The sequence below is a fragment of the Platalea leucorodia genome (genome assembly GCF_965183815.1).
Source record: "Platalea leucorodia genome assembly, chromosome: Z".
In the NCBI taxonomy this organism is placed as follows: Eukaryota; Metazoa; Chordata; class Aves; order Pelecaniformes; family Threskiornithidae; genus Platalea; species Platalea leucorodia.
In genome coordinates, this window is record NC_138858.1 from 91,028,915 (window position 1) to 91,048,757 (window position 19,843).

At 54.6% G+C, this 19,843-nt stretch overlaps 1 protein-coding gene across 1 annotated transcript in view; it reads left to right on the forward strand.

The window, feature by feature from the left end:
- Positions 1-19,843, forward strand: part of LOC309602255 (phosphatidylethanolamine-binding protein 4-like) — a gene marked incomplete at its 5' end in the record, with an annotated part of 81,965 nt that overhangs the window by 40,537 nt on the left and 21,585 nt on the right. The gene's annotated exons all lie outside the window — the stretch shown is intronic.

Consider the following 19,843-nt stretch of genomic DNA (forward strand, 5'->3'; position numbering starts at 1 on the left):
AAAATATTGCTGGGTTTTTTTTTTTTTCTTCTTCTTCGTCTAAGGAAATGCTGAAAAAAACCCGCTTTGAAAACTCCCCACCACCAGTTTTCTCTGCAGAGACAACCGGTCGTTTCAAACATCTCTTGCTGCCGTTTATTATTTTTGGTTAAAAAAGCGGTTTTGGTAAAAATCTCGCCGGTGCCAAATTTTCCCTTTCATTTTTTGTGGTGAGAAAAATGTTTCCAGCCCAGGGAAGCAAACAGAGGGAAAATGGGTTTGGGCTGAATTCCTGCTGCTTCCCAGCTCCGTGGCCACGGGACAGACGGACGAGGCCTTAGCCCTGCAGCGGGGCATCGCTCCCGAACGGTCCCGGCATATCCCTGGTTTGCTTCCAGAAAGGTTTTGGAAAATCAGTTTGTTCCTCTCCTGCTTGCTTTTATCTTTTAAAAGATGAGGTGTTTCAGCCCTGAATCAATCTAACTAATAATCTTAGTACTAAAGTCTAATTAAGATATCAATTAATTTGCAGCATGCATTTAACAAGAAATATCTCGTCATTCTCCTCTATTATTCTCTGAAATTACTGCTAAGGGCTTTTTGTACAGATACCTTAATTAGACTTTTTATTGTTAATGGGAATATTGAGCAAATTAAAATTGGATATTAATACTTTCCATGAATTTCATAATTGGCTGAAAAATATAAAGCATTCAGAATAATTGCAGAGATTTGTGTACAGGGCTTTTTTTTTTTTTTAATCCTTCACAGAAACCCTTCTGCATTTCTAACAACAGGGCCCTGAAAGTCTCTCATTAATTTTAATATTTACTAAATGCAAAGAAGCCCAAGCTCTTGTTTTCCTTTCTGTACACAGATCCTTCTGAGGCATTCACTATTGCTAATTATTGTGTTTTTCTTTTCCTTTTTTTTGTTGGGTATAAGATCATTTAAGCAAAGAAGGGAATTAAGGGATTAAAACCAGTTCTCCAGTGCAAATGGGAGGTGGGTTTTTTCCCTGGTATTTGGGCGATTCAGTTTGTAGTATAAAAGGTCAGAAAGCTCCTTGAAAAAATGGGGAAAAGGAGATTTTTGGGAAGGAGAAGGGCTTTCCCATCTCCAGGTGCCGCGTCTCTGCCAGGGATGGGGCTGACCCCAACCCCAACTATTCCTTAAGCGCTCTTATCATGAGATAAATATATATATATATATATATATATATATATATATGAGCAGGGAGTTGGACTTGATGATCCTTATGGGTCCCTTCCAACTTGAGATATTCTATGATATATTATATAATATATATATATAGAGATGAGATAATATATATTATATATAATATATTTATAGATATGATATAATATATAAAAATATATAATGATATGATGTATATATCCCATATATATCTCGTGTGTGTGTGTATATATATCTCTCTCGTGTATACAGACACATATATGCGTATAAATCTCCATTGCGCTATAAGACACCCCCAAACCCAGCGTCATCCTCGCAGGGCATCAGGACAAAACCATCTTGTCTCAGCCCCGCGGTCGGTCCCCATGGCTGGGGGTGCAGGCGGGGGGGGGTCCCCAACATCCCCCCCCCCCGACTCCGGGGCCGCAGCCGGAGCTTTCCCAAAGCACCAGCCCCAAATCGCTTCTGCGAAGCCGGCGGCTCCCCGGGCTCAGACACATGGTGTCTCGTTGAAATGCAGATCGTTGGGGGGTATATGGAAGTCTTGGCTCCGAGGAGCTTCAGCTGACAGGCTTATTTGCACACTGGCTCTAAAATAACCGTGTAGGCTTTACATGACACCTTCTGTTGCTTTGGTGCAGAGAGGGGCTTTCAAGTGCCTTTCTGCGGGAGGGACAGGGTGGTCGGCGCGATGGCTGGGGGGCTGCGAAAGCCCCCGTGCCCCGGCATCACCCCGGCATCGCCCCAGCATCGCCCCAGCATCGCTTTGCCGTCCCCGGGGTTTGGAGGGAAGAGGCTCCGGCAGCGCTAAATGCCATTCTAGGTGCTGCAGTACCTTGGCACGCCACCAAGTTTGGGATTCGGCTCTGAATTTGCTTTCCCAGGTGGGTTTCGGGATGGAGCATCCCATCCCCGGCAGTGCCGCTCGCCGTTCCTTATCAGCCGCTGCTCCGCCGCTCCCTCCGATTGTCAAACACGAGAGATGCTTTCACTCCCATTCAAAATAATTTAAATAAAAATGTTGCTACAAAGTGGAATAATATCTTTTGATGAATGTTTTTAAAGCCCTTTAGGTTTTCATGGTAATTTGCAGTGTAAAATTATTTAGAGATAAGAGCCAAATTAGCTCTTATAGGCGGAGGTCGATATGTCCCGTTATCCATGCAAGCAGTGTTTAAATATAATCAGCCTTTACTCTAATGCAGCATAATTGTTCATTTGAAATAGCTTTTTTTTTTTTTTTTTTTTTACTCCATTCAATGAGTCATTAAAATATTCAAAGGATAATGCAGTGAATTGGAAATGAATGTATCACATTATCCTGTATATACTGTAGAGCATCAGGTAACCAGGCAGAGTCGGAACCAGTTTACAGAGAAATCCAGTAAACAAGGCTTTCCATTTTGTATTCAGCGGGGGAAAGAAAAAGAAGGGAGAAAATACTGCCCTTCAAATGGAAAGCTTTCCGTCTTTATTCCCCCTCCTTGGGGAGGAGGAAGGGGGAGGGAGAGAGCAGCAAATTTGTACTCCACTAAAGCCTCGCTGCTTTAACTTTATTTTTATCAAAATATGTTTGTAACAGAAAGTCGTTATGGAAACCAGTTCTGCCAGCCGGGAGAAATCCTGCGCCAGGCTGGAGCCGAGCGGGACCCACCGGGTGCTGCTGCCGCCCGGCTCGGCTCGGCTCGCTCCGCCGACCCCTTCCCCGGGCAGGGGCGTCGGGGAAACTGAGGCACGGAGCTGGTCGGAGACCAGGCCGGGGTCAGACAGGGGAAAAGCGTCACATCTGTTTGAAGGAGAGCCGTTCCCACCCCGTCACCCGTCACGTTCGATGGCTTTTCTCCCCACAGTGGGTGCGCTGGGGGTGCAGCCCCCCCACGGCCACGGTCGCTCCCGTGGCTTTGCAGAGCGAGATGGGGAACCCATGGGTGCGGGACCGGCGGGTTTGGGTGCTGGGGGACCGCAGCATCCCTGCCAGGTCCCAGAGGTCCCGGCACCACCGGCGGTCCTCGCCCGCGGTGCCTGCTGCTGCGGTTGCGTTTGTCAGAGCGTTTCTCCTTGCCGGCTGATAAACAGGCTCTGGGTTGCAAGTGTCACCATAGAAACAGGTGCTATCTTAAGCAAACAAGGGCTTTATTAACCTTAAAAGTTACAAGATTTTTGCACGATTAGAGGCTGGGAAGGGAGCTGCGGGGGGCCGGGCCCTCGCCCACGCACATGGCCCCGCACCCTGCCCCAGCGACCATCCCCATCCCAAAGGGACACCAATGCACGTGCTCTGAAGCAAACTTTTACCCTGTAGCATGTTTATACAGCATGTGATACGGGTGTCAAGCTTATCCAAAATGTTTGGATTTATTAAAAATAATAGAGAGCAGCTGTTAAGTGCCGGCTGCTGTTATTTCTGCCCTCGGCTGCCGGGCGAAGCACTGTATGGACGCATCAGGGACGCTTTTGCAGAGCACTTGCGATCCGGGCACTTTCAGCATCCCAGCAGTGCCAGCTCTGGCCAGCGAGGAGAAAAATCTTGTAGGGGCAGGGAATGCTTTTTAATGGGTTAATTGATGCTAGCAGGGGAAAAAAAAATCCGCTTTCGGGTATCCTGCAGACAGGAGGGATCCTCATATTGGGAGATGCCGGAGTGCCAGGGCAGGTTTCCCGACTTGTGCCGAGCCTGATCCCATCGCCATCCAGCATCCCCGGTCCCCGAGCCGCTGGCTGGCTCTGTGATGCCATGGCATCGCCGATCCCCGCCGTGCCGGTGGGATCCGCCGCCTCGCCGGGGCAGGACGGGGCAGGTGGAATAGTTGGTGCCGCGGTATCGTTCCTCCTTGCTGGGGCCCTTTCGACTCTACTTTTTGGTGATTGAACTGAGGGTTTGAAAGGGAAAGAACAGAGAGAAATGTTTTAATTGATGACTTGGCTCCTTGGAATAGTCAGTTCCCCGGTGTGAATTTCTGTCGCTGCTTGTTAATGATGCCTTTATTAATAAGAGAAAAAAAACCTAAGGAAAAACGAAATAAGCATAAGAGGCTGCTGCTCGGGTGTAGTTTTCTTTGCGCTTCAAGCTTCTTTGGTCATCCATAGGCCCGTGGCAAGGTCAAGTCCCTCTGAAACGCCCGTGCCCAGCGGCAGGAGCCTCGGCACCGCCGCCTTTGCCGGGACTCGGTGCCAGCCCGTTTGCCTGACGAGGTTTGTGTTGAGCAGGTTTCCCGTGAGCGGTATCCCAAGTTGAGTGTCAACCGCTATTATTCATGCTCTGCAAACAGATGGGGTTTAATTGCTGTTACTGTCAGGCTCCCTGCAAGTATCACATGAAAAGGGCTTTTTGGCTAATTGTTTTAAAATAAAAGTTCAGAAATGGTGTATAGAAATTATAGATCAAATGTATTTTAAGAGCAAACTGTTTATATTACCTTGAAACATGGTCTTTAGTCAACAGCGTTAGGATCAGTGAGTGACTGTAGGATACAATGCCGCCCTAGGGCCTGCGATGCTGGAACGATATGAGAGCGGCACCTTACTGCTGCGGGAAAACCACCACCCAAGCACGACGGGCCCGAGCTCCGGGAGAACGGAGCTGCTCAGCTGGGGAATTTCTTGGGCAGCATCAGGGCAAAGTGCTGCTTTTCCCAGGCTGCAGCCAGGGGAAAGAGAGAAGGGAGCTCGGGGAAGGCCAGAGCCCCCGGGGCGAGCGGGAGGTGGGGAAAGGTCTCTTTGCACAAGTGCATCTGGTTGCACGAGCATGCGTGTGTGCACAAGTGTTTATCTTTGCACAAGGACATGTTTGCACGATTGTGCATCTTTGCAGGAGCACGTGTGTTTGCGCAAGCACGTATTAGCCTTTCAGTACTTAAAGGGGGCTTATAAGAAAGATGGGGACAGACTTTTTAGCAGGGCCTGTTGCGATAGGACAAGGGGGAATGGTTTTAAACTAGAAGAGGGTAGATTCAGACTGGATATAAGGAAGAAATTTTTTACGATGAGGGTGGTGGAACAGTGGCACGGGTTGCCCAGAGAGGTGGTAGATGCCCCATCCTTGGAAACATTCAAGGCCAGGCTGGATGGGGCTCTGAGCACCCTGATCTGGTTGTAGATGTCCCTGCCCATGGCAGGGGGGATGGACTAGGTGACCTTTAAAGGTCCCTTCCATCCCAAACCCTTCTGTGATTCTATGATCTTTGCACAAGCACGTGTGTTTGCACAAGGCCGTTGCAGGCATGAGCCGTATCCCCAAGGCGGCCGCGGCGCTGCACCTCCTTGCAGCCTGTGCTAACCCACTGCAGCTGCTCACCCTGCAGGGAAAAACCTCTCCCTGAGTTTCTTTTTCCACTCTTGGTGCAACGGCACAACTCCGGCAAACCTCAGTGCCTGCTCTGCCGCCGGGGTTTGGGCCGGGAGCAGCCCATCCTGGCGCTGCCCTGGTCCGTCAGTCCTGGGGTGCTCTGTCCCTTCCCGTGCTCTGCCTGGGGGAAATTCGGTCTGCAAACCGCCGGTGTGTAAGAGGGTTAAACCCATCGCCACGTCCCCGCAAACCCCGGCTGCCTCACCCCGTGCGAGCTGCTGCTGGGCTGTCATGGAGCTGCTGCTTGGGCTTATTCTCACCTGCCTTGTAATTAATGCTCCCAGGTAATTATGCTCCCAGGTGATTACACTCTCAAACCCTCTGAAAAGCTGCCACTAAGCAATTCTCCCTGGGATGCCGCAAGCGCTGAAAGCGCATGGGGGGACATGCAATGGCTTGGGGAAAGGCCGCCCCATAGCCCAGCTGGTGCAGCGGGGACGAGGCTGCGTCGCAGGGACCGAGCGTGCCTTTGCTTGCTGCAACCCATTTTGGGGCTGGGAGGAAAGGGGGAAAGCACCGAGTACCCCAACGCGTCCAGTTCCCAGCCTGTCCCTGCGCTCACCACCGTGGCGGGGCTGCAGCCCCCGTGCCCGGCTCAGCCCCCGGCAACGCGGCGCCTTCCTCTTCTGCACACCCGATGCGGAGCAAAGCACTCAGGGCTGCGCTCGGGATGACAGGCTCTGCACAGACGTGCATTATATGATTATTATCATTATATTGCCAAGGATCTATGATGAGCGAGATGATTATGACGGCTACAAAGAGGCTCTTGTAAGCAAGGGCTGCCGGCAGCGAGCTGCTCACAGTTTTTTCTGCTCAGCCCAGCCCCGTCCCACGGATGCTGTTGGCTTTGCTCGGGCCCTGCCATTGCATAAGGGTTAATTTAGGGTGAAGCCATGGTGCTAAAGCATTCAGCATCCAGAAACCCATCTATTTTGGGGGTTATTTGGGATGTTTTCATGTGCAAGACACATGGTTTGTTGCTCTCGCTGGGAGCTGCCCCGTGGATCGGTCCCTCTGCCTTCGTCTCCGCAGCAGGTACCGTCGTGATGCAGATAGGAATTAAGGTTTTTTCCTCGATGCTTCTATTTCATTTAACATGCAAAGGCTAATAATTTGTCACAATTCAATAAAGCAGAGGTTACAAACACTCTCGCTGCTGTTTATTTAAACGATGGTTTGTTAATTAGCTCCTCTTAACGAGGAGAGAATAAATCAGAGAAAATGTACCAAAAAGGTATGGAGATATTTTGCAGATTAATTTTATTTTCCAGCTGAGACGCTCCCCGGCTCCCGGCTCCATCCCAACCCGCTTCCCACGCCGCGGTGCAGGTACCGGCGTGCGGAGATGCATCGAGGCACCGCTCGGCCCGGGCTGATGCTCTGCCTCGTTGCATCTCGCTCAGCACCGGTCCAAGAAGGACTTTTCTGGCTCTTTTCTCTTCCTGCTGGGCTCTGTCCCTCCGGCCTGGCCACGGCGGTGGCTGGCCCTGCGGCACGCCGGGTTTCCCTCTGGTTCCGCTCGCCGCTTGTTTTGTCTAAGGCGGTTGGGAGGGGGGGAATAAAAATTAGGTCAAGAATAAAGTTGTGCCAATGCAATTGGGAGTTTGAGGCAGGTTTACCCATCACCGTCAGCCAGAGCCGAGCTCTGATTTTATCACCGGCCCTGCGGAGAGTGCTTAGCTCCCATCGGCATCGTGTCCCCGCCACCCCGGGGATATTTCATATATAGTCTAGGAAATGTGTCCGGGGCAGGGATTTCTTGCAAAGTCTTGTCCACGTCCCCCGCGAGCATCCGGGGACCGCCGCGCCGATGGCCGGAGCAGAGCGTCGGGGCCGTGCGCTCGCCGGGTCTACCTTGCGGAAGAGACTCTAATCAATGATTAATCGGGCATGTGTGGCTGTGTGGGAGCGATTTGTGTTGGAGGAGGGAACTCCTACAGCACCCCGGTCATGAATCATTTGAAAGGCAAATTTGTGCAGTTACCAAGGGAACGGAAGAAAGGAAGGGACTTCCCTTGCCGAAATGACTCGCGCTCTGATGCGGCTGAGAAAATCGCTCCAAAAAAAAAAAAAAAAGGGAAAAAAAAAAGAGTCGAAGCTGTGACTAAGCAGCAGAAGTTATGTAAAGTGCTCGCTGGGAAGTGCAGGGGAGGGACAGCACATCCTGCCGCTGCCCACGGCGGTGGCGGGGGGCGGCCGCCGGCCCCCTTCTCGCCTCCCCGGGGAGCGGGGGCGAAGCCGCGCCGGCTGGCCTGCTCCTCGCTTCTTGCCCTTGCTCATGCAGGTGCTTAAAAAGGTTGGGCACCCTGCCTTGGTGCCCTCACTGGAGTGCGGCATCGTCTTCGGGCTGGGACCGGGCACCCGCATCCCCCACCTCTGCATCACCCTCGGTCACGGTCCCGCAGGGAGTTGGTGCTGCAGGCAGCATTGCACTGGGAAAATGTCCTTGCTCCGGCCAGGGAGTCAGTTTTGGGGTGCTCTGGGGGATGCTGTGCCCCACAGTGTGCTGCGGCATCACCGTCAGCCGATCAGACGCGTGGAGCCGGGCTGTTTCCATAGGGAATGGGAGAGTGCGGGAAACGATGCTGCAAACTTCACCGTGGGGCTCGTGGTGGTGCTCTCGGCAGCGGACGATTTGGCACATCCCTGCCAGGGCCGGGGCTGGGCTTGTGGCCGAGGGTGGGATCCTCTGCTCTGCTCCCTGTGGGAGCTCAGGCAAGGGCTGGGTACTCGGTTCGGGGCTTGCCATCCAAATTTAATGGTGGTCGCCCGAATTTAGGGATGCTCATCCAAAGGGCATAAAAGCATGTGCACGGTGGAGGCACCAACCGCTCCTCCGTGGCAAGGGGATGCGCGAGGCACAAACATGCACCTTAAAAACTCAGAAATCTGCTTTCCCCCTGAAAACGCAACCCCGGGGCTGTGCAAGGGGGAGCAGCAAAGACCCGGGGCCGCGGCAGCGAGATCCGCAGCAGCATCTCGGCGGAGCCCCAGGCACGCCGGGAAGATGCTTGGGATCTTTCCAGCTTCCGCCTGGGAGCCCCCGAAGCCCGACGGGGAGCTGCAATATCTCCCGAAAAGGGAATGCAGAGGCAGCTGCACGGTGGAGGAAAACCCTCTCCCTGCCCTCCCCTGGTGCCACAGACAACCGGTGTCTGAGCGATTAGTCACCGCGATAGCGCCGAGGCTTCCCTCCTCCACAGCAGAGCCTGTCCCCCCACACAGGCAAGCCAGCTGAATGCTTAATTGGAGTTCCTCACACCTACCGGGGTGTAGCCTTAAACGAAGTGACAGCGCGATCAAAGCGCTGGAGTCAGACCCTGGGAGCCGCGGGTTGCTATGGAGTTTCTGGCTTCTGATTTTAAAAGAAAAGGAAGGAAAAAAATATATATATATGTAGCAATCCCAACTGCAAACCTGCGGATGCTGCCGGTGGAGGAGCGCGGTCGGGGCGGGGAGGCTGCGGGGCTGGTTCTTGGGGGGGTCTGCTCCTCGATGGAGGTGCTTGGCCCCAAAAAGGTGCTTTCTGCCCCGTAAAGCTGACAGCAGAGCCGACGGAGGTTTGGTAGTGGTTAAAAACCCCGTAAGGCTCCTGCATCCCGAATATGGAGAGGGGGTAGGAAAGCTCATCCCTGCGTCCCATGCATGGGGAGGGGATAGGAAAGCTCAGTGTGGCACGGAGCATCCCACGGGATCCGGCCAAGGCTTTCGCTCCCTGATTTCTTTTGGAACCGTCTCAGATGCATCAGGGAAGCCACCAGTCAACATGTCCCTGGGGTGGGAGGGCTGTCCCCACGCCAGCCCCCGCGGCTGGGTTAGCTCACCCGTGGGTGGCAGGGCTGGAGTTTGACCAAAGGATTAATTTTTCTGTTCGAAATTTACAGTGAGGATTTTAAGCCAATTAAAGCCGGTTTCTTGTCCCAGTGCGGCCACACGCCGTGGTCTGGTTTGATCAGCCAGGGGACGGTGCAGCATCGGGACCCCTGTAGATGGGGATGCCCATGTTCCCCCACTCTGTAGCACTCCATCACCCATCACCTACAGCTTCATATTCCTCCGAAAGATGCTCGGGCTCAACTTTCAGAGGCCTTAAATTGCAGTGAGCGGGTACCGGGACCTGAGCCCCCAACGCTGCCCCATCGCCTGGGGGAGCCAGGAGGTTGGCTTTCGCTCAGGAGAGGGAAATTACAGCTCCATTCCCGTCAGGACCATCTTCTCTTCCCCAAAACAGAGGCGCCGTGCAGGAGGGAAACAGGATATCGTTTGTGGTTTCATGAAAAAGTCATCTTTTTTTTTTTTCATTCTTGTCGCTTTGGGTTCTATTTAAAATTCGGGTATTCTGCGACGGAAAGTTATTGCAAAAGGGCAAAAACGCGTCAAGTTCCAGAAAATGGCAAAATCGGCTCAATGTCAGCTTTTTTTTTTTCCCCAGAAACACAGTTGTCCCCCAAATCCCCCCGGATCGGTGCTGTGGCCGGCGCAGGATCCATCCCCATCCCTCTCCATCCTGCCCTCGCTCCGGTGCTGTGAAGGAGCATCCCTATTACCAAAATGCCGTTTTTTCACCCCAGTCTCTCCACCAGCCGGTGGCACGGGTGCACTCCGGGGGGAGGGGGGTTTGCAACCCGCCGGCGTGCCGGGACCTCTCCGCCGCCTCGAGCCCGACCCCAAATACCCACGCATGGGCAGGGACGATCGTTGAAGCCCCATCGATCCCATCTGCTGCCCCAGCAAAAGGGCCCTTCATCGATAAAACATCAACTCTCGCAGGGTGCTACCAGCAGGCTTAAAAAGATCATCTCGAAGCGAGGGCTTTTGGTTCTCGCCAATTAATTAGTGCATTGTAAATGACTCAGAAAGGAGGTGGCCGGTAAATGCGAGAGCAATTAAATCTGCAGTGCCCGCGCCCCTCCGACCCCTCTCCCGATGCATCGATCTCGCTCAGCAGCCTCTGGGGAAGCGATGGGGTGGGCTGAGCCGGGATCGCATCCCCCTGCCATTGGGAAAAAAGGCTTTTCCCGCACTGGGATCCGCTTCTGCCTCTCCGGGCAGGCGCAGCCGGCCGGCTCGCCTCTCCCCTGCAAAATGCAATGGTTTTATTCCCTGCTGTTGCTGAACGAGGGCTGGAACAAGGTAGGAGAGCGAGGAAAACCCTCCACTGGCTTCCCTTGATGAACTGAGCTAATTTCTCTCTTAATGGTTAGCTACTGAGCTGAATGTGAGGCTTTCCTCCTGCACAGCAAACCCTCTCCCACACACAGACAAATAGGCTGAATATTTAATTGGAATTCCTCACACCTACAGGGTAAAGCCTTGTCAGTAGAAATATAGCCCATCGCCAGCTGGCATCCCCGCACGCCACCCACCTTATCTCTTAAAAAGAAATCCCTCCCCGTCCTCCCCCCTTCGCCACACACCCACGGGCCCCCCCGGCCGTGGGAGGATGCTGCCCTCCCGATGCTGCCCCCCACTCCCCGGGGTGCCCTCTTGGGTTCAGGGATGCTGTGGGTGGGTGCCCAGGCAGAGCCTGTCCCGACGGCCGTCGTGCCAGGGGAGATGCCCGTTCCCCACCATCTGCTGCACCGCGGAGGCACCACCCTCGCCGGACCTGCCCGGATGGAGCTGCCGGAGCGAGCCCCCCCAGGGACAGCGGGGACCCCGCCGCGGTCCCAGGCTGGTGGCAGGGGACCGGGAGCAGCAGAGGGCACTGCCGGTCTGTCCGCCCGCACCTTGCCCTGCTGGTGCCCGAGTGATGAAACTCTGGGCGAAGCGTGGCCCTACGCGCAGGGAGGGCAGGCAGCGTGCCTGGGGCGGTGGCTGGCAGCGGGGTGCGCAAGCCCCATGTTTGCAAGCCCCCCGTTTACAAGCCCTAGAGCCTCCCAGATGGGAAGGCCACCATGTCCACTCCCCAAAATGACTCTCCCTCCCTTCCCCATGCTGTCCTGGCCGGTGTGGGATGTAACCCCGCGGCATCGAGCGCTGCCGCAGAGCTGATGGGGATGCGGGAGCTGAAGCCCTGCCTGCAAGGTGCCCCCATCCCGGTGGGCAGCGGATGGGCTGGAGCCCTGGGCTCTCCCATGTGGCTTCAGGTGCTGATAACCCAGCCCAGAGGAATCCCCCAATTCAGATTTTCCAGGGATGGCTGCAGCCGGTGGCTGACGTGGGACGAGGAGGGAGGCACCCCGTGTCCTCCCCGTGCACCAGCCAAAGCCCGGGGAGCACCCGGGCGCGAAGGCAGAGCACAGCACTGGCCCTGCAGCAGCACGGCACAGCTGAAACCCTAACAAACCAGCCCTTTTTTCCTGGAAAGATAAGGAATGGACCTGTGTGTTCCCAGCTGGAGCACACACAGGCACACACACAGGATAGCTGAGGGTTTTGGGAGCCCGATGTTGGCTGGGTGTGATAGCAGGGCAGAGACAGGCGCTGGGCTGCTTGTGAGGGGGACGCTCAGTCCCATTTTGGGATGCGTTTGCCTGACCATCCCGACTCGGGACCACCACGGGGATCGCCGGTTTGGTGCTCGGGAACAACAGCAGCCGTCGTTAATGCTTCTGCCTCCACGTCCCACCTCTGCAGCAGGTCCTGGGGCACAACCGGAGCCGGCTCCAGAGCATCCCCGGGCAGGGAGCTGGGGAAGGGGCAGCCAGGCTCGGCCCCCAGTGGAAGGGCTCTTCCCTGGGGATGCAGAGCCTCCAGCGCCCACAGAGGAGGAGGAGGAGGAGAAGGGCAGCAGGTCGTGACCCCCGGGAGCAGGGGGAGATGGCGCTGCCGTTTGTGCTGCTGGGCTCTGCCAGCGAGGGCAGCGTTTGTATTCCCCCTCATCCCCCAATATCTCCTTTGGTTTCTGGCAGAATTGCTCTTTTCTCATCCCCCGTCTTTCCCTTTTTTGCTCTTTCTCCCTCACTCCTTCTCCTCGTACCTCTCTCATCCCAGGTTTCAAAGACCCCCCCCTCCATCCCCTGCAGGGACCTGCTGCCATCTGTGGTTTTCTTTCCCTTTCTTGTATTTTTTTTTTAAAGTTTCCCCGCGTCTTTGTCTTAACGAGCCAGGTTAAATATTCCGTAATCAGTGTAATAATACACCTGGACTCGTTCGCGAGATATCTGCCTTTTGTACTGCGACAGGACATTAATAGTAATTATTCTGCTTTGTAATTGGAGCTTTAAATACTAATTCAAACAGCCAGAGGAAAACCAATTAGTGCTAATTTATCTCTATGTGTTTTGGAGAGCCTGTGTCTGTCATACTGTGAAGAAATAGGTTGGTAATTAGTACAGTTGGGTGGTAGATAGAAGTAATTATCAGATTCTTTCATGTTCTTTAAAGGAAAAAAAAAAATCTAAAGGCTGCATGACTCTTCCTTTCCGAGGAAGTTTGCACCTCGAAGGAACGCAGTGCATGGTCCCAGCCAGTGCCGGGCTTGCCTGCCCTGCACAAGGCTCCCAGCCAGATCTTGTGGGCACCTTGTGCCATACAAAGTGATGACTGATCCCGAGGACGGGATGCTTTGGGCATGGCCAGAGCATCCGAGGCCAGATCTTGTGGGCACCTTGTGCCATACAACGTGATGACTGATCCCGAGGATGGGATGCTTTGGGCACGGCCAGAGCATCCGAGGCCAGATCTTGTGGGCACCTTGTGCCATACAACGTGATGACTGATCCCGAGGATGGGATGCTTTGGGCACGGCCAGAGCATCCGAGGCCAGATCTTGTGGGCACCTTGTGCCATACAAAGTGATGACTGATCCCGAGGATGGGATGCTTTGGGCACGGCCAGAGCATCCGAGGCCAGATCTTGTGGGCACCTTGTGCCATACAACGTGATGACTGATCCCGAGGACGGGATGCTTTGGGCATGGCCAGAGCACCCGAGGCCAGATCTTGTGGGCACCTTGTGCCATACAAAGTGATGACTGATCCCGAGGATGGGATGCTTTGGGCACGGCCAGAGCATCCGAGGCCAGATCTTGTGGGCACCTTGTGCCATACAACGTGATGACTGATCCCGAGGATGGGATGCTTTGGGCACGGCCAGCGCGTTGGCCGGAGGGGCTGCACCTTTGGGTACGGCTGGAGGAACGCTCCCCACCTTCTGGGCATTGCCCTGGGTAATGGAGCCCTGCGCGATGCACTTGAACCATACCCAGCTTCTCTGAGCTGTGCCATGTGTGTTTGAGCCGTACCCTATGCGTTTGAGCCAAAAGCTATGCATTCAAATCCTACCCTATGCCTCTGAGCCGCTCACTATGCATACGAATCCTGTCTTATGCCTTTGAGCCATACCCTATACGTTTGAGCCATACCCTATGCTTTTGAGCTGTATCCTACGTGCATGAATCCTACCCTATGCATTTGAGCCAGACCCCATGTGTTTGAGTCACACCTTGTGCGTTTGAGCCAGACCTCGTGCATTTGAGCCATACCTTGTGTGTTGGACCCAGACCCTATGCATCTGAGCCGTACCCTATGTGTTGGAGCCATATTTTGTGTGTTTGAGCCATACTTTATGTGTTTGAGCCATACCCTACATGTTGGAGCCAAAACCTATGCATTTGAATCCTACCCTATGCGTATGAATCCTACCCTATGCATTTGAGCCATACTTGGTGTGTTTGAGCCAGACCCTATACATTTGAGCCATACCCTATGTGTTTGAGCCATACCCTACGTTTGAACCAAACCCTATGCATTTGAATCCTACCCTATGCGTATGAATCCTACCCTATGCATTTGAGCTATAGCTCATGTTTATGGAACCTTCCCTGTGCATTTGAGGCATACCCTATGCGTTTGAGCCAGACCTTGTGTATTTGAGCCAGACCCTATGTGTTTGAGCCAGATCTTGTGCGTTTGAGCCAGACCCTATGTGTTTGAGCCATACCTTGTGTGTTGGACCCAGACCCTATGCATTTGAGCCGTACCCTACGTGTTGGAGCCATATTTTGTGTGTTTGAGCCATACTTTATGTGTTTGAGCCATACCCTATGTGTTTGAGCCATACCCTACATGTTGGAGCCAAAACGTATGCATTCAAATCCTACCCTATGCATTTGAATCCTACCCTATGCATTTGAATCCTGCCCTATGCGTATGAATCCTACCCTATGCATTTGAGCTATAGCTCATGTTTATGGAACCTTCCCTGTGCATTTGAGGCATACCCTAAGTGTCTGAGCCAGACCCTATGTGTTTGAGCCAGACCCCATGTGTTTGAGCCAGACCCTATGCGTTTGAGCCAGACCCTATGCGTTTGAGCCAGACCTTGTGTGTTTGAGCCAGACCCTATGTGTTTGAGCCAGATCTTGTGCGTTTGAGCCAGACCCTATGTGTGCGAGCCGGGCCTTGTGCATTTTAGCTCTACCCTATGCATTTGGGGGGACATCGGCGGTGGCCAAACGGCCGCTGTCCCCATCGTCCCTGTCCCCATCGTCTCCTCCTGGCGGTCTCGCTTTGCTGCCCAGGAGGGAGCAGCAGATTCCTCGAGGACGCTGGGCCCTGCCACATGCTGCTCTTTTTTTTTTTTTTCCCCCTCTTATTGGATAAGAGCATCTCGAGGTTTTCTGTGCAGGGAGGATTTGGTTTGTGGTTACTTCGATCTCCCTCCCCATGTTGTGCTATTAAAAAAATAAATAATGCATGGCGGAGTTGTTCACCCCATCAGGACGTCGGGCCGAGCCAGACCAGGAGTGCAGCGGGATCTGCAGGAATTCATTAATGGCCCATTCTGTATTTCCTTTTCTCTTTAAAAACCCAGTGGAGTTACCTTGGTAATAATAAAGTGCACGATTCCAGGAGGGAGGGAACAGATTCTTATTTTGATTAAACGGATTTCTCCTCCTCCCCTCCTTGCCCCTTTTATTCTTGCCAATTTAAAATTTTTGTTTAGGGAAAGAAAAAAATTATAAGTAAATGCTAATGATGGAAAAAAGCACATTTTTTCAAGGGAGGGGAGAAAATGCCATTGGAAGTCTTCTATGCGAAGAGATGCCGGGGGGCACAATATATCAAAGAAAATATAATACACCCAGGTTAAAACTAATGATTGCCATATAATTAGATGTGAACCATTGTGCTATAAATGTGTATTCTTCAGCGTGCTGTGATTTTACTGTAAAAGAGAGAGAGAGAGTGAGCGCGAGAGAGAGCGCGCAAGAGAAAGAAAGACAGAAAAACACAGAACCCAGCAACATACTATAAAAAGCACTCTGTTGACTTTTCTGCTGTTTAGTATTCCTTGCCCGTACTCCCCCGGGAGTATGTAATTAGTGCTTTATGAAGAGTGCATTTAAAGCAGTTTAATATTCACCTCATTCAGTCTGAAACAATGTGATCACTGCTTAGACAAATCACTGCTCCTTACTGACATCCTCTGTCAGTACATTACCTCTGAAAAGACCTTTCAAGAGGCTTGGATGTTAATTAGTTGTCTATCATGTATAAACAGAGCAGTGAGCAGAAGGGCTGCACCAGGCCAAAGACACAGAGGGAAATACTGGAAATACTTTTTTCTTTTTTTTTTATTCCCTCCCCCTTTAATGAAAATTCCTGGCTTTCTCGTCCCCCGCTCCCCAGTTTGCTGGCGCTTCACAGAGTTTTGCGTGGCCTGGAGTGGAGCCTGGGTTTCCCTGCCGCTGGGTGCCCTCCCAGGGATGCTGAGCCAGCCTGGCCCCGCGGCTCTCCGCCGCCCCAGCTCTGCAGGCGGTGTGGTGCCGGACCCCGGCCGGCCCGTGGAGCATCCTCCACTCTGGCCGGGCACCTGCTGAGCTGCCCTGCTGCCCCCCAAAGTGTGAGCATCCCAGCCAACATCCCGGCCCGCATCCCAGCCCTGCATCCCAGCACTACATCCCAACCCTGCATCCCAGCCCTGCATCCCAGCACTACATCCCAGCCCTGCATCCCAGCCCTGCATCCCAACCCTGCATCCCAACCCTGCATCCCAGCCAACATCCCGGCCAACATCCCAGCCCTGCATCCCAGCACTACATCCCTACCCTGCATCCCAATGCTACATCCCAACCCTGCATCCCAGCCCTGCGTCCCAGCACTACATCCCAACCCTGCATCCCAGCCCTGCATCCCAACCCTGCATCCCAGCACTGCATCCCAATGCTACATCCTAACCCTGCATCCCTACCCTGCGTCCCAATGCTACATCCCAACCCTGCATCCCAATGCTACATCTCAACCCTGCATCCCAGCCCTGCATCCCAATGCTACATCCCAACCCTGCATCCCAGCCTGGCATCCCAATGCTACATCCCAACCCTGCATCCCAGCCCTGCATTCCTACCCTGCATCCCAATGCTGCATCCCAACCCTGCACCCCAATGCTACATCCTAACCCTGCATCCCAGCCCTGCATCCCAGCACTGCATCCCTCTGCTACATCCCAACCCTGCATCCCTCTGCTACATCCCAACCCTGCATCCCAATGCTACATCCCAACCCTGCATCCCAGCCCCTGCATCCCTACCCTACATCCCTGTGCTACATCCCAACCCTGCATCCTAACGCTACATCCCAACCCTGCATCCCAGCCCTGCATCGCAACCCTGCATGCCAACCCTGCATGCCAACCCTGCATCCCAATGCTACATCCCAACCCTGCATTCCAACCTGCATCCCACCCCTGCATCCCATCCCACATCCCACAGGTGCCCTCCCAAGCAGACAGGGATACGCAGCTGAATTCCCCTCGGCTGCCGAGCCCTGCGTTGCCGTTCCCTTGGAAAGCGCGAAGCTGCCATACTTCATTGAACGTGGAAGCACCCCAGCTGGCCGAGCCGCTTGGCGGGATGGGGCAGCGACCCCCAATCTCTCACAGCAGCACCTCGCCACGGTTAGGGATAGTCCCACTGGGACACGGCGATGCCGCGGGGCTGCGGGATCCTGGCCTCTCGGCTGGGGATGGGACCGAGCGCCTGCCAGCGCAGGAAGGTGCTTTAATCCCAGCGCCGACACCAGTTTAGTGACTGAACACGCTGAGCTAGCGCTTCTGCACCTATAAAATGTGGTTACTGACACCCACCCAATTTTCTAACATGCTTGGAAATGAATGGATGGAAAATACTATAGGAAAAGGAAGTATTGCTATTTAAAACGGAGTTTAGCTTAGCACAGTAGCTTTACCCAGTGCAAAGCCCCGCTGGCTTGCTGCGGTGCTCGCTTTATTGATGCTGATAAGCAGCTCTCGCTGGAAGGGATGCGCCGGCTGTCGCAGCCCTCCTGCATGGCACCAGCATGGGGGAACGAGGGATGGGGGGGAGCGGATGGGGGACCCGTCTTAGACACCCTTATCACACCCCGAACCGGCTCTTTAGCCGTTCACAGGGACTCTTTCCATTTTCCATCGCTGCGTCCCACTGTCCCAGGTTAAACGTCTGGCAGATGACAGCGGCCACCTCACCCTGCCTGCCCCCGGCTTTATCTTCTCAGGGAAATCCAGCAGACTGGGGGCAGCGCCGGGCCCCGCTGTGCTTCGCTCGTCCCCCATCCAGCCACACGCCTGCGGGATGCTCCCCACGCTGCCCGTGGGCTGCCGGCCCTGAGCCCTCCTTCCCCAGGGCAGCTCGTTCCGCGTGCACATCCCTGCATCCTCCCCGTGTCCCTCTGCGTGTCCCCGATGTCCCCCCCGTGCCCCCTCGCTGGCTGCAGTGGGTGCAAGGTGGATGCAAGGCACTGTCCCGGGAGCTGGTCCCAGCTCCGTTCCTGGCTCCTCAAGCCTGGCCTCCGCGGTGGGGATGGAGGACCGGGAGCTACGGGAATCCAATTACCGGCCTCCATCTGGCAGCCCCCATTTGCTCGCCTGGGCACTCGCGCGCCAAATCCAGCAAATCCAACACTTCCCGGGGCCGGGGCAGCCGCTCGCTCCCCTGCGGAGGTGTTTAAGGGGCAGGCAAGGTCCGACGCTGTCCTTTCCCTTTGACAAGCGGCAGACACAGGCTGTTGCTCACTCTGCTGCTGGGAGCAACAGCCAAGGCTTGAAACCACGGATGTTTTTGAGTGCGAGCCCCCCCGCACCCCATGGCCAGGCTCCCCATGCGTGCATCCCCGTGCACGGCCCCGTGCCACGGTGGGGACACACGGAGCATCCCCATGGGCCGCCTCCCCCAGCCTCCCTGCCTGCCTCGCCACCGAGCAGCAGCTCCACACCCTCCGGCTCGGGGTTTTTTCCCCTTTCTCTCCCTTTTCCACCAGTTTGTTTCCCCGGCTCTCTTAGTCATGAAGGTGAGGCACTGACAGAGACACAGACATCAAAAACAAGAGGTGATGAAACGCCAGGAATAATTAAGTTGCACTAAATCACTGGGCCCTGGTGGCACCCTGCCAAAGCACTGAGGAAACTGGAGCACGAAGGAGCTGAGTTATTATTAATAATCACCAGCGCCCTCGTGAACAACAACCTATTTTGCACCTCTCTGTACCAAAGGGGTGGGAAGGGAGCAGCCGGCCGTGGGGACCGGGATGGGGAGAGGACCGTCGGCATGGGGGACAGAGCAGGGGACAAAAGCCCCAGGTCTCCTTCCCGCTGGCTCTGTCGGTGCACGGCGCTGCACATCCCACTGTGTGCAGGACCCGATCCGTTGCGGGGCCATCGGCACCGTCCGGGCTAGGCTGGCCGTGGTGCAGGTAGCCCAGGGCCAGAGCAAGTCTGCTCCCGCCGCGCATCCTCCACGCAACCCCAAGCCTTACGTAAGGGCAGCCTTATCCGCCTGCCATCAGGGCTCATCCTCGCATCGGGCTGCAAGCAAGAGCTCCCGTTCCCAGTGTGTGGGTGAGCCTGCTAGCCCCGGGCTGGGCATTGCACAGCTCCTGCACCTCTGCCTGGCCTTGCTTGCAGGCTGTTTGCACGATGCATGCAACAGGCTGCGATTGCCTGCCGTGCAATACCTGATCGGCAGCTGATAGTGGGCCAGCGCGCAGCCGGTGTAGCCCTGGCTTTGCAGGGTGTTTGGGACGCGTTTCCCCTGCGTTGTGCTGGACTTTCACCCTTCAAAGCTCTTGGGAAGGTGCTGCTGGGTGTGCAGGGCTTGCTGCCTTTGCTGCTCTGCAGCCCTCTCCGGGTCTCACCTCGATTATGTTCTTTAGGGACCGAGGGAAGCCCCCCAGCACCCATCGCTGGTGGAGGTGCTGGTGGAAGGGATGCTCCGGCTCCCACAAGCCTTCCTGGGTACCGCTGTGCTTTTTGGGGAGAGAGAAGAGACCTTAGTGCAAAAACTCCTTCTCCAATGAACGCTGAATTGATGGCTTTACATTACACGGCAGGGCAAGACTTGTTTTAGGGTTGGATCGTGCTCCGCTCCATCTCTGCAAG